Below are 21,737 nucleotides of genomic sequence, written 5' to 3'. Positions count from 1 at the left end.
CCACTGAATTGGTCAGCTACACATAAACAGAAGCTTTCAATAAATCCAGTAATATCAATATAATTATTATTACACATCACAGCATTTTTTTCATCACTTAGATCTTGATTCTAATTAATGCTGCATCTGGAAACACACCCAGCAGAATTACTTTTTACACATTGCAAACTGTGCATGCTGTCTAATCGTTGTTCCAGTTTTGCTGTGCGGTAGTTGGAGAGAGAATACACCTGAGGGTGTTTAATCTTTCTGGCTCCTGAGGAGGGGCTTTCATGTGGGTTTAATTAGCTTCTTTAACAACCAACACAGAGTAAGACTGGCAGTGAGCCAAACTTTAATCTTAGTCAACTCTAAAATGATTATTACCTCTTTTCACATTGCACTTAACCCAGGCACAATTGCATTATTAAACCGTAAACCCTTAGATAGCTGTGCTCCTAGTACTGTGACAAGGAGCGAAATTAGCCCATGGGCCATCTGCCTGTAAGGTACAATGGCACTGAGTTCGTAATATACAGTATAACGTGAAGCGAATGTTTCTTTCTTATAAAATTTAAACAACTTCGTGATTTTAATGCTGTACATTTTAATGCTTGTACAATTTGATTCATTCATTCTGTGTTTCCATATGTAAACTAACTGCTCAACTGCCTGAGAGATCTTAAAATATAGTTGAATCAGAACTTTCTCTGTCTGAATGAAAGTAAGACTGAGGTTGTTGTGTTCAGTCGACCTGGGGATTTAAGTGCTTGTGTAGATGCTCTTGGTACTTTAGGAACGTATAGTCCATTTACCAAGAATCTAGTGATCTTCGACAGTGCTTTTAAATTTGAAAAACAGATTAGTTCTGTAGTAAAAGCCAGTTTGTTTCAGCTGAGACTGTCGGCCAAAGTCAAGCCCTACCTGCCACACAAAGACTTTGAAAGAGTAATCCATGCATTTATAACGTCTCGACTAGACTACTGTAATTCTTTGTATGTTGGAGTGGATGAGTCGTCTCGGTTACAGTTAGTCCAGAATGCAGCAGCTCGACTTCTAACTGGAACTAAAAAGTGTGAGCACATTACCCCTGTTTTAGCCTTGCACTGGCTTCCTGTCTGTTTTAGGATTGATTTTAAGAATTTATTGCTTGTCTTTAAAATTTTAAATGGGTTGGCACTTTGTTATTGGCCCTGCGATGGACTGGCAACCTGTCCAGCGTGTACCCCGCCTTTCGCCCGATGTTAGCTGGGATAGGCTCCAGCCCCCCACGACCCTGTATGCAGGATAAGCGGTTGACGGTGAATGGATGATGGATGGCACCTTCTTATTTATCAGAACTTGGAACTAGGAGCACTAGCTGCTCCTAATCTTTGGAACACTTTACTTGTTGAAATAAGAAATGCCTGGACTCCTGACACTTTCAAATCTTTGCTAAAGACGTATCTTTATTCACTGGCCTTCAAACAGAGTTGAGTAGTGACATTTTTTACTTTTTCTACTGTTGTTGTCATGTATATTTGTTGTCTATTGTGGAAAGCACTTTGGTCAACTAGTGTTGTTTTTAAATGTGTTATATAAATAAACTTGAACTTGAAATAAGCTACCATATCAGTAAATGACAAATCAAACTATTTGAAACCAGATTAACAGAAAGCCACATTCACATTATCAAAACATGGCATGTTTGCTCAAAAAGATAATATTGCAGGGCTGTATATAATAGTCAAAGATTTGATGCTGCGATGGGCGGAGCCTGATTTGACTGCCAATTTCACAGTCGAAGCTTCGCAGTGAAACAAGGATCATGCCATTTTGGCGATATGGGGGTGCTCAACATCTGATTTTACATAGAACTACCAGTTTTCTCTCAATAAGTTAATATGCAGCCTATTACAATACACATTTCAACGTTTAATGCTGTAAATAACTTTCAATAAATGTTTTTAAAGTGTGTGAATAAATCCTGGGTCGTCAGTGCGCATGTGTAGGCGTAGCGTGTATGTGTGTAGTGGCAGTGGAGGAACACTTGCTGAAGAGACGCAGCATCACCGGTGTTATGCTGAGTCGTCCGCACCTTGCGGGACTTTCGGAAAATTTATCACCATTGATGAACCACACAAAGAATATTTTATCGTTTTTAAACAGCCGGCTACTTGAAATAGACCAGCAAGGAACCGCAACGTGCATGCAGTTGTTGGCAGCATGGAATGCACACTAAACTCTGCACAAGACCAGTGAATGGCAGGCAGAGAGAGAGAAATAATGATCAACAATAAGCCTCAGTTTAGCTTCGGCTTGCAATCGCTGTGCACAAAAACACAGTTGACTATAGGCAGCACTTGACGATTCTAAATCTTTTTGCGCATCCACGTGGAGGTTCCATCACACTGTGATTGCCATTGTGAGTGCCATGCGAAACCAATTAGCGCAGAGTGGCAGTGGGTTACAAAACCCTCCAGTGCTGCACGACAGTGTGTTCCATGTAACTACGCCCTTAAACTTGTAGGAATTTTCAGTTCCAGAAACTACATTAACATTTCTGTATCACCAAACACAGGTTAACAAAGTAGTTTAAGAAATTTACTAAAAACATGCTCATCAGTTTTTTGTTGAATCTTATCCATCTAAAACAACAATCTTCAGGCAAAGCAAAAGTTAATAAAATGACAAAATAATAGAACATGCCACAGCTAAATACATAGGGGTATCATATAACAAGCAACAAAAGAATTAAAGAAACATATTTAAATCTTTACACATTTTAACTATTTTAATTGCTTAGACTATACAATGTCTCAACACAATGTTTTTTCATGTAAAGATATCCAAAATATGTAGCCTTTTACCATCCATATCAATCCTGAATCTTAGTACAACTGTTGTTTGATAAGTGTATGATAGCATGAATGATTGCAGTGTGCAGTGGTAACGTCAGTTCCTATTTCGTAGGGAGAGGAAAGTTCATCCAAAAGTTAGCTGCTGCATTTATGGCCTACGCGTTAACTAAGGAAACCCGTACTCCTACCAGGGTACACTCACCCAATGTGATCATTTTGCTATACAACAACAAGTTTTTCACTGTGTGCATATCTCTGGCTGAGCATACTAACACAAAACTCGTGAAAATGAGCCTGGTGGCTTTTAAAAATATAATGGGCATAAGGGTTCAGATTGTAATAGTTCTTGGTCAATGTATTTATTTTTAAATGTTTGTGACAATTTTAGTCAGACTTTTAAAAAAGGCCAAACTGCATCACATAATCTACAGTTCATACTTGCAGCACAGCCCAGTGTTGGTGCTCGAGGCTTGTTAAGCACACAGGAAAGCAGGAACATGTACAGACAGTTATCTCTCTGAATATTTGTGCAAGAACACACACTGAACATAAATGTCCTCACTATTTATAAATTTCTAGACGAGGTGCATTTGGGTTCACAGTCTAGCTATCAGAGGAATTAAAAAGAGAAACAGCAGAGAGGCGAGGGAGTGAGAGAGGGGCAGTAGGGAGGGAAAGAAGTAGTGGAGCAGAACCTGGCTTGATGCAGCCCAGTGGACTGACTCACCTAAACAGAAAGGGCTGAAGCGGAAGCAAAGAGAGAGAAAATCTGCCTGCAGGCTAAGGAAATGGTTGGAATGAGTATAAAAGTACAGGAACAGAACAAACATAGACACATTATTACAGAGGAAAATAATAAGGACAAATGAAACAAACTAAGCTGATGTATAGGAGTCTAGTGGAGGAATAGATTTACATTAGGTTATAATGGCAGGTTTGGAAATGCAGGTAAATAGATTAAAAACCATTAAGGTTGAAAATACTTATTTTTTTAATTATTATTATTATTTAATTATTCTTTTACTTCACAAAAAACTCCTGGTTCCAACTTGTATTTGTACAGAAAACAAAGAAGCAGTTCGGTAACATACCTATGCATTTATGCTGAAACTATATTATGGATGTGCTGAAAAAGGTTTGTTTTAGCTGACATAGTCAAGCTGTGCTTAGTCAACTGACAAATTGACCAATAGCAAAGCATAAAGGCTGTGGGCTATATACTCTCACAAGGAGGAAAGCAGCCATGCTGAGGTTCAGCAGTGAAATTGTTATGACTGAAAAAAAAAAACCTGTTGGTGTATGGACCCTCCAAAGAATGTGAAACTTTCCTATATGGAAACTTAAGTGTAGAAAAACGGATTGTATTTTTGTTTGTGTGACGGGTCGTGGGGAGTCAGTGCGAGATTGATAAGTAAGATCCTTACGTCCTGTTTCTCATTCATATCGAAGCTACTAACTGCTGCTGTATTCAGAAGCAGGGTAATTTAAGTCACAGCTGAATTCGCATGAAGATTGAAATGCAAATTGGTTGAAGAGAGAACTTGAAAATAAGATATCAAAAGTGTAGAGCTCAGTATGAGCTGAACGTCATAGCACAGGGCTATTTTAGGACCCCAAATTAATACTGATTGTCAAGTTTATCAATTGTGGTAAGAAAACAAGAAAACAAAACAACAGAATGCCATTAAAATAGTAATGGAGCTCACTCTGGCATCCAGACTGAATATAATAACTGCAGACTGAAAAAGAAAGTTCTTATTGCTTCCTGGTGTGCTATATTTACTATTAACAATGTTGCTATTTAAATTTTTTTAAATTCATGAATATTTATTTTTGCCTGAGAGAAAATCCATTTTTATTCTTCCAATATATTGTGGTCTAATTAATTTTTAACCTTTGGTGTCAGCTGTATAGCCGTCCTGACCTCAGGGATGATCCAGGCTCTGCATTATCAATAAAAAAATCCCACAAACCAAAGATATTCATACACACCATGGGGGTTATTCATGTCTTTACAATGTCAGATTGTGAAACTTCAACTACAGCATTTTGCTGTCATTCACAGCAAATAAGCAACAGTACAGCATAAAGAAATTGAAAAAAAATGAAATGCAGACATGTCACATAGTTTAGTTTTCTTTCTCTGTATCTCAGCTGCATCATCATTACTAGCTTCTGTGCCCACTGACCACCGGTTTTCATAAACACATCTTTCAGTTTCCCACATTCACCTGCATACAGCCTTTCTGGTATATTCTGTTTAAATTTTCTGTTTTGTTTAGAAATCCCGATTAAATCTGCACTTGTTTTCTTTACAAATGTGTATGTCCTCAGCTGGAAAAACACAAAACAACATGTGTGTGATAGGTCTGTGTTTCACTAACAATGTGTATGAAACGTCTGAAGAGCTGGTACGAGGAGACTGACTGTAGAGGAGATTCAGAGGCAGGAAGAGGTTGAGATATGCATGAGCAGTCTCCCAGGCAAAGCAGGGTCAATGGATGAGTTGTAAAAAGAGGAGACTTAGCTGGAGGAAAGTGTTGGTCATAGAAGCAAAATTAGATTCATGCTAGGAGCAACTTATGATGTGCTTAGGGACTGTTCGTTATTTATGAGGGGTGGGGGGGCATGCAAAAAGTCTTGTCAAATACTTTTTGAAGCACTGGGGAGGGACTTATTTTTTTATTGTGGCAATAGGGGAAGGATTTACAACTTTACTTTTAAATGGTTGTATTTTGTAATTATTTTATGTAGATTTTTTTTTCAAAATACTAAAACTTACCTTCTACACCTACCTAAACCTCACGCCCCACCTTAAACGCCACAGCGTGGTTTACACTGTTTTTAAAATGTTATCTGGATCCAGAAAGTTATCCAGATAATAAGAGATCTTTCACACTTTAGTCAGTGTATTCTGTCTGTTTTTTCTGTGTATTAGCGTGTCTCTTGTTTTAGTTTGGTAGTTGTCTGTCTCTGTAGTTGCTTTCTTTGCTGTTATCCTGATTACCTAATAATCCAATATAACTTAGTAACTATATACATGTAGTCAAAGTTAAATTAGGTTATTGCCAATACCGGATTGGGTCAGTTTCTCTCTCTGGCCCGTGATGAAACAACAGACATAACAAACGACAAGCCATTTTTGTGTGTGGTATTACTGCCGAGTTTGATACGGGGAGGAATTGCAAGCTATGAATGGCATTTACAAAGGTAAGGATTTTCTGAGCAAGTTTTTTTGGCGATAATCAAATTTGAACTACCATTTGAAAAGTTAAGTGGCCTTGCCACAGATGGAGTTCCAGCCATGCTTGGCCCGCAAAAGGGATCCAAGTGATTTAGTTGTGTGCTACTGTATCATACATCAAGAGAGTCTGTGTGTATATTCCCTGCAGCTCCACAGTGTAATGACAACTGTTGTTTCCACCATAAATTTCATCAAAAGCAGAGGGTTAATGGAGAAAAGGGAAAATTAATTGTGGAACTCAGTGATGGCAAGTGGCTGTGATTTGGCCTTCATGGTGGACATAACCAAGTACCTGTCAGAGGTAAATGTCAAGCCACAAGACCCTAACCAGATTCTCAGCTCTCTGCTTTCAAATGTGAAATAATTTCAGGTAAATTAAAGCTGTGGCAATTGCAACTGGAAAAGGCTTCCTACTCTGCAAGAACAAAAGCCTACTATGACACATGGTGAGTGTGCAACACTGCTTCAGGTCTTTGGCAAGAGGTTTCAGGACATGAAAAGTAAAGAAAAGGAACTGAGGAATTTACTACACCATTTAATGTGGAACCATCTAGTGATAATTTTGTCAGCCTTTTTAAAATTTAGTCTTAGTCTTAGTCCTGTGTCAAATGTCCTTGTTAGTTTTTTATGGAAGATTTTATTGGACTTAACCCACAGAAAACAATCCACAAATGTGTACTATGATGTGCAAATCTTTCACTATCTACATAGTATTGCATATTACATATGTATTTTTACATTTGTGATGTGTAAAATCATAACCACAAAAATACAGTGACTTCTACACACAAAACAGTTTTTGCACGTTTGCAGATTACTTTCTGTCAATTTGTGGGTCACGTTACATTTGTGACTTCCTTTTTACACATTTTGTGGAATTTTGCCCAGTGTGTAGTGCGGAGATCTGTAAAAAGAATATACACAAATATCTCACAACCCAAAACATGTATTTTTACATTTGTGTTGTGTAAAATCATAACCACAAAAATACAGTGCAATTTGCAAATATGTACAATTTACTTTGTACACACATATTTTAATTTCACATACATAGTGTTATTTATGCATTTGTGGATCTATTTTTACACACAAAACAGTTTTTGCACATTTGCGGATCATTTCCTGTCAATTTGCAGGTCACGTTACATTTGTGACTTCCTTTTTACACATTTGTGGAATTTTGTCCACTCTGTACCACAGAGATCTGTAAACAGAGATCGTCTCGGGTTACGTATGTAACCCTTGTTCCCCGAGAAGGGGAACGAGACACTGCGTCGGTGACGACACTATGGGAACGCCTCTGGGCGTGGCAGGGCTGAAACATGAATGAAACTACTCCAATCCTATTGGTGTTGCTAGAACGGTAGCGTGTGACGGCGTAACTGGAGGTATATAAGCACGCCGGCACACAGGACACATTAGCCCTTTTCTATGAAGCAAGGCACTCCAGGCGGGGTGAGGTGTGGCAGACCGATGCAGTGTCTCGTTCCCCTTCTCGGGGAACAAGGGTTACATACGTAACCCGAGACATTCCCCTTCGATGGAACTCGAACTGTGTCGGTGACGACACTATGGGAACGAGAATACCCACTTGGGCCGCGCCGAAACCCCGCCTGCCCCCAGCGTGCAGCACCTGACGGCACGACTAGGAGGAGAGCGCACGGGTGCCGGGTGCAGAAGGAAGGTCCAGACTGTAGAACCGGATAAAGGTGTGAGGGGTGGCCCAGCCAGCCACATCAAACAAATCCTGGAGCGACGCCCCTACGAGGAGGGCCCTAGAAGCCGCCATGCCTCGAGTAGAGTGCGCCCTTACGGCCATAGGTGAAGGTAACCCGCGCACCTGATAAGCCAGGGAAATAGTCTGAACAATCCAGTTGCTGATCGTGTGTTTGGAAGCGGGGAGCACAGCCTTGGGGGACCCGAAACACACCAGCAACTGGTCTGCTTTCCTCCACCGGGAAGACCTCAGAGTGTAAATACTCAGTGCTCTGACAGGGCAGAGCAGATTAAGTCTCCCGTCCTCCGCCCTCACATGAGGTGGGGGATGAAACGCCTGCAGCACCGTGGACCCTGCCAACCTGGATGGGACCTTAGGGACATAGCCTGGACAGGGGTGCAGGATGGCTCTGACCCTCCCCGGGGCAAACTCCAGGCATTGCGGAGACACCGAAAGTGCCTGGAGATCCCACCCTCCTCAGAGACGTGATAGCGAGGAGAAAGGCCATCTTAAGGGTCAGGTGCTTGGCCTCAGCCGACTCCAGGGGTTCGAAGGGGGCCTCAGCCAACGCTTCGAGAACCACCGCCAGGTCCCAGGTGGGAAGCCTGGAACAAGTCACGGGTCTCATCCTCCGGGCTCCACGGAGGAAGCACACGACCAGTGGAAGCCTCCCCAGAGTCCCATCCCTCAGAGGGGCGTGGAACGCCGCCATGGCTGCCACATATACCTTGAGTGTGGATGGGGAAAGCAGGGACCTGCCATGGCGGGCCTAGGCGCAAAATTAAGTCCGAGAACCACACTTGGGCCGGCCAAAACGGGGTTACTAACAGTAGGCTGACACCGTCCTGACGGACCCGCTCCAGAAGCCCAGGAAGCAGAGCGACTGGGGGAAAGGCATACAGCCGCAGCCTCGGCCGCGTCTGCACCATGGCATCCAGCCCTAGCGGGGCTGGAGGCGAGAGGGAGAACCACAGAGGACAGTGCGTCATCTCTTGAGACGCAAACAAGTCCACGTCTATGGGGCCGAACTCTTCGCATAATAACTCCACCACCTCGGGGTGGAGTCTCCATTCCCCGGGTCAGGTCTGCTCCTTGATTCTGGGTCCCAGGGATGTACATCGCTCTGAGGGCCAGCAGTCTCTGCTGGGACCACAGGAGGATCCAATGCACCAGTTTGCATAATGGGCGCGAGGGCAGACCCCCCTGGTGATTCAAATAGGCCACCACGGCCGTGTTGTCGGTCCTGACTCCTCAGAGCTCTGAAAACCGCCAACATTTCCAGGCAATTTATGTTTTATGTTTTATCCATGACCGCGCCCCACCCCGTGAGTGAGGCGTCTGTCTAAATAATTGTCCGGCGACATGACGCTCACAACACGGGCCCTTGGGACAGGAACCAAGGTTTCTGCCATACTGACAGGGAACCAAGGCACCTGCTCGTAATCCGTGTCAGACGGAATGGATTTCCCCTCGGGGAGAATCCCTTGGATTTTAACCACCACTGCAGGGCTCTCATGTGCAGCAGGCCAGACAGGATTACACTGGACGCTGCTGCCATGAGACCCAACACTCTCTGAAAGTTTTTCACAGTGATGGAGCGGCCTAGCTTTATCCTGGTTACTGAGGACACAATGGACCTGACCTGCAGGCGACAGGTGGGCCCGCATCGTCATCGAGTTCCACACCACCCCTAGGAACGTAGTCTGTTGGGCGGGCGTCAGCACGCTCTTCTTTGTGTTGAGCCGCAGCCCCAAACGCCGAAGGTGGGCGAGGACGACATCTCGATGCCGAACTGCTAACTCTCGAGACTGGGCCAGAATGAGCCAGTCGTCGATGTAGTTCAGTATGCGGATGCCCTGGAGCCTCATCGGGGCCAGAGCTGCATCCATACACTTGGTGAACCTGCGAGGAGAGAGTGCTAGGCTGAACGGAAGAACCCGATACTGGTATGCCACGCCCCCGTAGGCGAACCTCAGGAACTTCCTGTGAGAGGGACAGATGGAGATGTGGAAATATGCATCTTGTAGATCTGTCGTGACAGACCAATCCTCGGCTTGAATCTGACTGACGATGGCGGGGATGGTGAGCATCTTGGATCTGAATCTCCTCAGAGATTTGTTCAGGAACCGTAGATCTAAAATCGGAACTATGAAGTACCGGCTGTAGAACCTGGACTCCCTGACTGGCTGGGGTATGCGTTCTATGGCCCCTTTGTTCAGTAGAGAGAAAACTTCTCGTTCCAACACCTGGCTCTGCCTTGAGTGCACTGCAGTCCAGACCACCCCGTTGAAAACGGCCGGAACTGCAGCCTGTAGCCATCTACTATGGTGCACAGGACCCACGGGGAAATATTCGCAAGGCTCCGCCATTCTTGTGCGAATCTCTTCAAGGGAACCAGCCCTTCGGGGCTGGTGGCCGGTGTTCTGCGTAGGCCCTCGGCGGCACCCTGAAGCGGAGCTCCGCCAGGGAAACTCCCCGGTAGAACCCTCAGGACCTCTTCCCCCGGCCCCGGCGAGACTGAAGAACGGTCCTCAGATCCCTCGTCTCGGGGGGTTGTGGGTGAGAGCGCCGCCTCGAAACCTGAGTATGTTGAGGGGGAGCACGAGAGGCGACACTCTGCCTCTGGGTCTGGCGGTAGGAGCTGGATGACGGCTGGGCCCTCTCACGTCTCTCCACAGCCGTCGCCATCCTGGCCCCCGAACGACGAGGGAGATATTGCTGGAACGCCTCTCCTTGCGTCGTGGCATGCTGGAACCTGTTGACGACCGCGTCAACCGCCTCGCCAAACAGGCCAGAAGTCGCGATCGGTGCGTCGAGGAGAAAGGTCTTCTCCTTCTCCTGGATGCCCAACAGGTTGAGCCATAGGTGCCGTTCCATGGCTACCAGTGCTGACATGGAGCGACCAATAGCGCGGGACGTCTCCTTTGTGACTCTAAGCGACAAGTCTGTAGCTCGGTGGAGCTCAGCAATATCCTCTTCAGAGGGGCCTGCTCCCGAGTCTATGTCCTTCAGCAGGTCGGCCTGGTATGCCTGCAAAACCGCCATTGTGTGCAGGCTTCCCTGCCACGCCCAGAGGCGTTCCCATAGTGTCATCACCGACGCAGTTCGAGTTCCCTCGAAGGGGAACTCTAAATGTGAGAGCAGTTTATTAGCTACACCAGCAGGTGGCGGTAGTGACATTGCCTCTCATGAGTTGTAAGAATATCCACTGCAGTACACTTGTACAGAAAAATTAGACTGAGTAGAGTCCAGTGGTCCAGCAGAACCAGAAGTTGTTGTCTCCTACAGATGACCCTGATTTAGACTACATGTGCAGAAAAACCAATGTTTAAAAGTCGGGATTTACTTAAAAAGGAAGCGTTAGGCCTAGGCCATATGCTCTGTAAATAACACACCCCTTGCTGCTGTTATGGATATGATCTTAGTTAAAAGGTCGGGGGACACTGCTTTGTTTGGGGGTGAAGGGGGGTGGTAGTGAAAGCAGTGTTTCCCATAATTAGCCAATACTGTGGACAATTATCAATGCTGACCACCACATACTAATTTAAAATAATTTTTTTGTTGTCATTCTGTGGGAAACACTAGAAAGTAATATATTAATATAACTAGTAACGTAATCACCCAGTAATAAGTAAAGTAATAATATAACTTTCTGAGCAACCAAAACTGTCCATTACTCAGCAACCTCCACTGGCAACCCATGGCCTCCTAAATCAAATTCAAGTCACTAATGCTTGCATACAGAGTTACTTCAGGATCTGCATCCATCTACCTAAACTCCATGAAATGCATTTCTACAAGATATTTTTACAAGATTTTGTAAAAATATTATGACTTTATTCACATTAGATTGCGATTTTATTCTAGTAAGATTACGACTTTTGTCTCAAAATTCTGCAAAACAAAGAACACAGATATGTGGCAGAGATTTTGAATGTGCAGAAAGTTTTGAACATGAGCAGAAAACCTAGGGTGTATAACTGAATTAAAATGAATTGATTTATCTTTGAAGTGAAAAGGTGCCACATGCACATTTAAAGACTACTTCACTCATGCCTACGTACGGCAATTCATTCAAATATTTTTCTTACTCCGTTTTCCTGTGATAAAGGGATAATTATCTTGTGATCTCGAGATAACAAAACATTAGTTTGACAAAGGGGTAGTCAGGAGCGTTTGTGAATGATAATTTCAAAGGAGTTTTCAGTATTACTGGTGAGCTGTTGGTAGAGCACAGGACTCAAAGGGCAGTGTGTTCAATCCTCACTGAAAACAATTTTTTTCTTTTTTTAATCCTCTTTAACAAAGTTCTTTGAGGAGACTGTTTCAAATGCTCACAATAAAGCATATGCTGGACTGTGTGTGTCCCAATCCGTCAACCTACGGATTTATCATTTCCCCATCATTCCCAGGCAGAGGAAATTCCTGTGCTTTTCATTCAGGGGAATCTATTTAACGTTACACATTTCCTGACAGCTATTTCGGAAACTGTGAAATAGCCGTTGGGAAATGTGTGATTGGACTCCTCTAAATGTCTTCATAACAACTTTGATGAAGAGGATGATAAAACACACAAAAGAAGACAAGAAATCGTGAAGAGCAGGTGTGAAACACACAATCCTTGAATCACAAGTCCTGTGCTCTGCCAAGTGACCTAACCAGTGACACTGAAAATCTGTCTGAAATGATCCTAAAGAAATGCAGCTGCTGACCACTGCATTCAGCTATGGTTTGTTCTCCCGTTGTAACAGGAAAACAACAGTTGTTATCTCGAGATCACGAGATAAAAATGGATAACGGAAATGTTTGAACGGATAGCCGCTTTGGGCTTCCGTAGTAAGGCTCAGAAGCATTCTGTATTTCTTTCAGATATGTTTCTCTTGTAGATAAATATCATCCCTGTTCAGTCAACACACATGTTGTGTCTTTTGTTTGATGAAGCAACCTCTTTCATTGTGCATGTGGCACATATTCAAAATGGAGAATTACCATTCTCTGGAGTCTCAGTTCAGGTTACTCTACATACTGTATAAAACCTTCAGACTGCAAGGATAAGGAACCAGAGATCTGGATTTGTACATTATTCATTTTAAAATCTGCTACACAGGTTTTCTGCATTTTCCTGCTCCTGTCATTATGTAAAGGTGTAAATGTTTCCCCTAAAACGTGAAATGGCCTTGGTGTTTGATGACGTAACGCAGGTCTGGTCTATTGTAGTATAGCCTAAGCAGATACAATTTAGATATAAGGTCGGGTCAAGTCGCAGAGTATCTGCTCTTTGCTTAGGTGACAGTAGAACTTACAGGCAGCTTATGGGTATGTTAGGGCTTGTTTTAGTTCAACCTGGTCAGTTTATGAGATGACTTGGAGCCAACACGTCCCACACACACCGTCCTCTCCTTATTAGTGTTCACACTCAGACAGACAGAGCAGAGCATCAACATCCAATGAAAATCAGTGTTCACCGAGGTATTACTGTATCTTGACATGATAATCTTCTTTTAAAATGCACCACTGCACTCTTTTCCCCCACCATAGAGCACTGCAGACAGCTCATACATTATCATTGAGTGCCTTTTCTCTTTCCTTCCCCTTCTCCCTGTGTCACACCCACTGACTCCCCCTCACACAGTCCTCCCCCGCCACTCTCTCTAGCTGGAGTGTCTTGGTGTGAAAACCTCATTATGTTCTGCTACTGGACCTGCAAACTCAATTGGACAGAGAGCTACAGTCTGGGTGTGAGCCAGTGTGTCTGTATTGTGTTTTTGTGTGAGTGTGGATGCACGTGCATACATGCCAGTTTGTGTGTCCCTAGGTGTGCACACAGTGATCAGTGGTGAATAAATCAGGAAGGGCTCCATCAGTGTGACAGCGCACAGGTGGTGAAATATTCCCCTTTTCCAAGCACTGGGTAACTGTGGCTATAGGGTGCTCTGGCCAGGATGATGATAAGAGGCCTGCGGCCAGCTACACATTTCATAGGACTTTAACTGGCACCTCATTCACTCTGCTTTGCTGCCGGCCCTCAGCTATTACACTTCACAGACTCTCTTGTTCAATAAACACCATTCTTTAGCACCACTGTGTCTTTTTTCACCCTGTATGTGCATAGATCTATATTACTATGGGAATTTGTAATTCATTTTTATTTTAAAAAGTCAAAGTTTCACAATCTTGATGTGATAGAGAATCTCTAACCTTGAACACAAATCTTTTTTCTGCTTTGACTGAAAAAAAGATGCTATGGCAACCCGCAACGCTTGTAAAAGCAGAAGCCGTTAGCTCCTTCAACCTTCGCTACACGTTTTTTATACGATTTTTTCTGGCTTTATTGCCAAAACATGCATTACCTTTGACATAAGTACAGTCATTGGAAGATGAAGATGGGGTTTTTGGATTAAAGAGAAGCAGACCAAGATCCACCAGGCCCAAACAACTGGACCAGGCACCACGGCGGGTGTGGTGATTGCTCTGAGGACAGGAAAGAGAGCTAGGAGAGGAGCCATGCTGGCCCAGCTTGGACTTAATTCTGCTCCTAAAGAGCCGTTCTGGACAAAATGGGACTCATACTGACCAGTGCAAGACTCTGGCAAGATGAGAGTAACTGGACACTGTGTTTTACATCGATGATGCTTGGTGCACAAACGCAGTCAAGATAGACTCTGTTTCCCAAATGTCAGACTGTTTATTGTGAAGATGAAACTTTCATACTATCATCATGTTGCTGCTGTTTACATTCACCCCATGCAAATTCAGAAAATGCACTGTGGAATGTTCAGGGTGTAAGTTATATGCGTCTTTATATATGTTTATAAATAACTGTACTGTTTTGGTGGTGGTGGAGCAGTGGATAAAACACATGCCTTTGGTGTGAGAGACCCGGGATCAAATCCACTGTGAGACACCAATGTGTTCCTGAGCAAGACACTTAACCCCTAGTTGCTCCAGAGGTGTGTGACCTCTGACACGTATAGCAATTGTAAGTTGCTTTGGATAAAAGCGTCAGCTAAATTAATAAATGTTACCATATTTTAATATAGGCCTACACTTAATTATATGTTGTGTGTGTAGCACGAAGGAACTACAAATTTCGTTTCATTATGCGGCCTTGTCCTGTATAATGATAAATAAACAACCTTGTAAAATGTGGGCCTATGTACAGTGTTATAAAACATGGAATTAACCAGTCTTTGTTGTTAGGATTTGGTTTTAATGCTGGTAACTTGAATGTGAGATAACAGTGTCTCCTCTGTCCAGTTTGATCTCGGTTTTGGATGAGGATGTCTCTCCCTGGAGCATCCCTGGGACACAGAACACATACACACTGACTGGAAGCCATTTCCAAACTTGTGTTGTATAGAACAAAGATAACTGGCTCAACGAGGAACAGAGCAGGTACCGCAGAGGATAATCCAATTTATATTGGCCACTCTCTGATGAGCAATTAGAAGGAGGATTCAGTTATTCTCAGGGATGGTGAGTGTGTAAAACTCAGTTAACTTTGCATTGGCACCTCTTTCCTTGCCTCGTGCAATGAGACAGACACAATGGAGAGTGTGGCTGAACTGAGTAGCATTCTCAAACAGCCCCATTCATCATCCTCCACAGCCCTATCTGTCTGCGTCAGGGATAGCCTTGTTCACTCGGACTGCTCAGCTGTGACGAAGAAAAAAAAAAATCTCTTAACTAACCAGACGTTTCTGCGTCAGCCAGAGAGGTTGACAGAAATCAGAGCAGAGAGAAATACAAAAACATACACAAATAAAACACTACAGAGGAAACATGAAATGAGACTGATTAAAAACATTAGATGGCATGTTTGAAAGATATTTGCCCTCATGCACATTGAATTTGCTAAACATAGATACACTGGTACATCCACTTCTGAATCCAGATGGAGCTGAATAATCTATAATAATAAAAAAAAGTGTATATTATGTTGCAAAAGTAAAGTTTTTTGGATTTGTTCCATGAAATTACACAGCATATTAAATTTAAATCAGGGTGAAGCTTACAACAAGAAATAGAGACTAGAACAGCCAGCAGTGAAAAGGTTCAATATTGAAGACAACTGGTGCCACACTCTAATCAGCTAATTAACTCAAAACACCTGCAAAAGCCTTTAAATGGTCTCTCAGTCTAGTTCTGTAGGCTACACAATCATGGGGAAGACTGCTGACTTGACAGCTGTCCAAAAGACGACCATTGACACCTTGCACAAGGAGGGCAAGACACAAAAAGGTCATTGCTAAAGAGGCTGGCTGTTCACAGAGCTCTGTGTCCAAGCACATTAATAGAGAGGCGGAAAGGAAAAGATGTGGTAGAAAAAAGTGTACAAGCAATAGGGATAACTGCACCCTGGAGAGGATTGTGAAACAAAACCCATTCAAAAATGTGGGGGAGATTCACAAAGAGTGGACTGCAGCTGGAGTCAGTGCTTCAAGAACCACCACGCACAGACGTATGCAAGACATGGGATTCAGCTGTCGCATTTGTTGTGTCAAGCCACTCTTGAACAAGACACAGCGTCAGAAGCGTCTCGCCTGGGCTAAAGACAAAAAGGACTGGACTACTGCTGAGTGGTCCAAATTTATGTTCTCTGATGAAAGTAAATTTTGCATTTCCTTTGGAAATCAAGGTCCCAGAGTCTGGAGGAAGAGAGGAGAGGCACAGAATCCATGTTGCTTGAAGTCCAGTGTAAAGTTTCCACAGTCAGTGATGGTTTGGGGTGCCATGTCATCTGCTGGTGCTGGTCCACTGTGTTTTCTGAGGTCCAAGGTCAACGCAGCCGGGAACCAGGAAGTTTTAGAGCACTTCATGCTTCCTGCTGCTGACCAACTTTATAGAGATGCAGATTTCATTTTCCAACAGGACTTGGCACCTGCACACAGTGCCAAAGCTACCAGTACCTGGTTTAAGGACCATGGTATCCCTGTTCTTAATTGGCCAGCAAACTCGCCTGACCTTAACCCTATAGAAAATCTATGGGGTATTGTGAAGAGGAAGATGCGATACGCCAGACCCAACAATGCAGAAGAGCTGAAGGCCACTATCAGAGCAACCTGGGCTCTCATAACACCTGAGTAGTGCCACAGACTGATCGACACCATGCCACGCCGCATTGCTGCAGTAATTCAAAAGGAGTCACAACTAAGTATTGAGTGCTGTACATGCTCATACTTTTCAGTTGACCAACATTTCTAAAAATCCTTTTTTTGTATTGGTCTTAAGTAATATTCAAATTTTCTGAGATACTGATTTTTGGGGTTTTCATTAGTTGTCAGTTATAATCATCAAAAGTAAAAGGAATGAACACTTGAAATATATCAGTCTGTGTGGAATGAATGTATACATTATACAGGCTTCATGTTCTGAATGGAATTACTGAAATAAATCAACTTTTTGATGATATTCTAATTATATGACCAGCACCTGTAAAACACCCTACCGATGAGTGACTGAAGAACCTGCTAGATAAACTGCAGGGCTGATGAGGTGATGAGAAGCAGGTGTGTGTCATTGGCAGATAACCAAGAGCTAGGGAGGAGAGAGAGTCATGGCCACGCCCACAGCACGAAGACCCAGACACAGCTAGGCAGAGAAAACACACAAGGGAGACCAGTGAAGGGTAAAAACACAGGGGAAAAGCTGAAGTCACGACCATGACTGTGACAGCAGGTAGTGTACGGTGGGTCTTTAAGAGCTTTTTCAATGAAAACAGCTCTGATTCAACTGGAAAAGAGGCTGAAGAGAGTAGTGAGACTGAAACAAAACAGTAAAGTTGCAGGCCAGAAAAACAAAACCATGCGCTGAAAGACACTATAAAGCTCTGAGCTGAGGGAAACTGCAGATTTAAGAGATAATTCATAGTTGGCTCATCACTAGAAAAAGCAACCCCTTTTCACATGATCCATTGTTTGTTTATGTGTGTATGTGTGTGTGTGTGTGTGTGTGTGTGTGTGTGTGTGTGTATGTATGTATATATATATAGTATTAGAGCTGCTAGATTACGCTCCACTCTGCTTGTGCTGTGGAGAGAAGAATAAATAGATCCCTTTAGAGCTATCTTAGCATTCAGTTTCTGGTGATTTTCTCTGGCCTACATATGCCACTTATCTAGATAATTACTGACTATTATAGTTTGTCTTTCTCTTCTTTCTTTCTCTAAAACAGTGATTTAGGCCAGATGAAGTCCCCTCAAGCCTTGTTTTCCATTTACCCCATGTAGCAACATTATGCAACCTAATGGTCTAATGTTATGGGTACTCGCCTTATCAGATTCATGCAAACAAAATGTTCAGAATTCTGTTGCAAATAAAGTACAGACAGGCTGACCAGAAGGTATCTTAAAGCAGAAGGATTTTGCAGAAAGTGGAGGCCCGACTTAACCCGCCTGTAACACCACTGAGGATAAACAAGGTTGTTGTCCAGAGAGGTGGGAACAGCTGCTGACTTTTACCACTTAAAAGACGTATTTGCAAAATAATATAATGACAATCTCAAGATTAAATTTTTTAAATCCTAGATAATTTCACAAAAGTTTAGAAATGTTTCACCTTTTTTCTAAAATGTTGCTGTTTGTTAGTTTGGTGTGTTGAAATGCACTAAAGGAGTCCTGAGCTGGTTCTGGTCACTTTATTGACGCAGTAAGGAACAAAACACTGCAATGTTGCTGCAATATTAATTCAAAATGTGTTAAAGATCTAAAAGCGAATTGTTTTACCCTAAACTGCTGAATTTGTCAAACAAAATTCTACTAAGCAGATTCACAATAAAGAAGAAAACAACCCAACACAACAACAACAAACAGCAATGAAGGAAAGGGAAAAAAGGTCACAATAAAAATCAACAAACACAACAAAAAGCAGTCATCATTTTAGAAAAAAAAAACAGTTAAGCAAGTGAGACATAAGATGCATCTAAACAAAAAAAACAACATGACGAGAACCTATCCTTTCAATCTCCTTCAATGTTTCCTGTAAATATTAGAACTAACTTTAAAATAGCATCAGTCATTTTAAGGCTCCTCTGGTTAGGTTTGTCATAATAAAAACTCTATATTAGCCAGTGTGCTGCCAGAGAGATCAGATGGTGGTTTGTACCTGAATGTATGTGAACCAGAAAGGATTACAAAAAAGAGCAAACAAGGTCAGCAAGCCTTCTTTGAATAAATAAAGATTTTACAAATTATGCAGAATAATATTTATTTTAGCGTATTTAAATATGTCTCTAAATTGGAACTGATCTGGTGTCTGTAATCATATTTTTGACAAGGTAAAAAAATATGAAGCCATTCCACATGAATACACATTTTGCTTATCAAATTGTTTTTAACTCTCTGTTGCAACTATAGATTTTACAGAGCAAAGCAAAAATCAGTATGTTGCTTTTATGTGATAAAGAGATGACTGTTAAATGTATTAGGGCTGAAATATCAAAGGGAGAGAAACAGAGAGCGAGAGAGAGGCAAAGCAAGAGAGAGATGCAGCAAATGTGGCATCTTTGTCTGAAAATGCACATTTTCATGGCGATTGAAGTGTCTCAGCACACGGCGGCTGCTTCCTGTCAGACTGTGTAAGACAGAGCAAGACCAATTAATAACAAAATCCCTTAATCACAAATGATCTTTTGTGTGTGTTGTTAGGTTATCATTATTATGGTGTTTCAAATTCATATTTTAACCAAGCAAATATCACATCCTGTATATTGTTTGACTGACATCTGAAAATCTCCTTCCAGACGGAGGCTGTTTAGGCCAGTTATAGGGTTGTTGTCCTGTCGACAATGTCCTTGAGCAAGACACTAATCCCAGACTTCTACTGTATATGTGGAAAAATGTAAGGATATGGAAAAAAGCTATGTTATTAAGTCATACAACATCCATACTACAGTCTTTATGTGACTATGGTGAACCTGATGATGTCTTCAACAAGTTTGTGAAGGCACCATATTTGACATTAAAGCAGTTTTCAAAGTCCTCACTATCCACCTGAGCTAGTTGAACAAAAAGCTAATTAAATTTGCTTTATTGTCTTGTTTGACACTGCAAGGGGTTGTCGAAAGCATGTCTGCATGTTGGTTTGACTTTGTTGATATGTTCTTGCAGCCATAATGCTGACTTGCTCTTAAAGCTGTTGTATTTGATATTTTCTAAGTAATGGATCAAATGGCTGAATTGTAGTGATGAACAGTTCACTTTAGCGCTATGGAGCGTCTTTCAGGTTATTGATTTGGTTCAATTCCTCCGCTCTCATCAGTGACTGTTAAACTGTTTTCAGTTAAAAAAGCTCTGATAAACCTGCTGTACACTACCTGCCCAGAACCAAATAGCAAACTTAGCTAGCTAGTTGCTAACTAGTTAGCAACTAGCTGGTGAACATATTGGAGCATTTAACAACTAAATTGTGTAAAAGTGCACTAATTACCAAGCAGCAGAGCCAAAAACTCTGTTTTATGTTATATTATTTTCTACAGTTTCTGTTTTATGTTAGTGTTAATATTCACTTATCTTTTGATAATGAATGTTTGATGTAGAAAATGTTACATTCAATAAATATTGCTCATAATGTTCTCTATTAGTCTACTTTTTCTTAAATAGACAGATGTAGCAAACTGTTTTAAAGAAGGGAGGATTGTTGTGGGACCACTGGTGTGACTGTGTGGTAAGGGCAAATGATTAACATGGTTCAGGTAGGGCTAAGGGAATGGTTAAGTTAGCAGAAGTTTGCTTAGGGCCGCCCCAGACAGGTTAGGACCGGCTCTGATGATTAGGGGAAGCTTAATATATGCAATAATGTAGATGCCATATATTTTCACTTTTCGCTGTCTTAATAATTCAAATAATGACTAAAGCTTTCACAGGGTTTTCCTTTTGTCTGTCGATTATGGGCTGATTTTTGGGCTTTTTCGGGCCAAGCACGTTTGTTTTTAACCATTTCCTGTATTCAACACCGGCAGCCTGTTGCCCCGGCTGTGTGTAAGTTATCTCCTAAAGCCCACACTAGAGGTTAGGTAACTACTACTTTGTCTGTAACTAAATCAGCTACTAATATGGGTTGCTCCACAATTACTTGGGCAGACCTTCACTAGATTAACTTGGGCGTAGTTAAGCCATAACTATGGCAAGTGGCCCTGTGCATTAGTAAGCTAGATCGATATTGAAATATCATATCAATAAATTCGGTCTCTACTGGATTAACATTACTGTGTAGCAAAATGACATGCAGTTAATGAAAAGTTATGCTGAGGGGCAGAAAAACGGCAGTTTTACCATTAGAGAGTATAATGCTGTGACAGCTCTACACCTAGCCTGTGTGGCCTGTGGCTGCTCAACACCTTGTCTGTAAGTTACTGAAGTTACTAACCATTTCACACAGAGGACCAGTGACATAACAAACCAGTATTGACTTTGGGACTGAAGTACAGGGATGGGTTGAAACCAACTTTATATGCAGTTTTACTGTTATATAGTATGTTAGCCAGGTGAACCTGCTACTAGCATGCTGCGTGGCTAATGTGCTAGCGTCTTTTCCACACACTGAGCAGTGTTGGAGTAACGTCATTTCATACTAAGAGACAGACTAGAGCACATGTGTCAAACTCAAGGCCCGTGGGCCGAATCCGGCCCACCACGTCATTTTGTGGCCCGCAAAAGCTTTAAAGATTCATGACTGTCCTAAAATAAGTCTATGCTGCCATAAACTACATCTCCCACAATGCATGTCGATTTTGTGACCCGAAAGTGGCGGCATCCCGCCACTAAATTGCGATGTTTCCACACCCACTAAGGTAGTTTTCCGACACGTGGAGATGAGAAATGTATACAAACAATCCCTAAATGTCCAAGACGAGAAAAAATGATGCAGAAGGAAGGCAATTTCATGAATGGTGGGAAAATGAATACATGTTTGTGCTTCAAGGAGAAAACCCGGTAGGCTATATCTTTTGTGTTATGAGG

This window comes from Micropterus salmoides, unplaced genomic scaffold (genome assembly GCF_014851395.1).
Source record: "Micropterus salmoides isolate LMB-PRFRI ecotype aquatic unplaced genomic scaffold, ASM1485139v1 Ms_hic_scaffold_6, whole genome shotgun sequence".
NCBI classification, from domain to species: domain Eukaryota; kingdom Metazoa; phylum Chordata; class Actinopteri; order Centrarchiformes; family Centrarchidae; genus Micropterus; species Micropterus salmoides.
Note: the sequence above shows the minus strand (reverse complement) of the source record.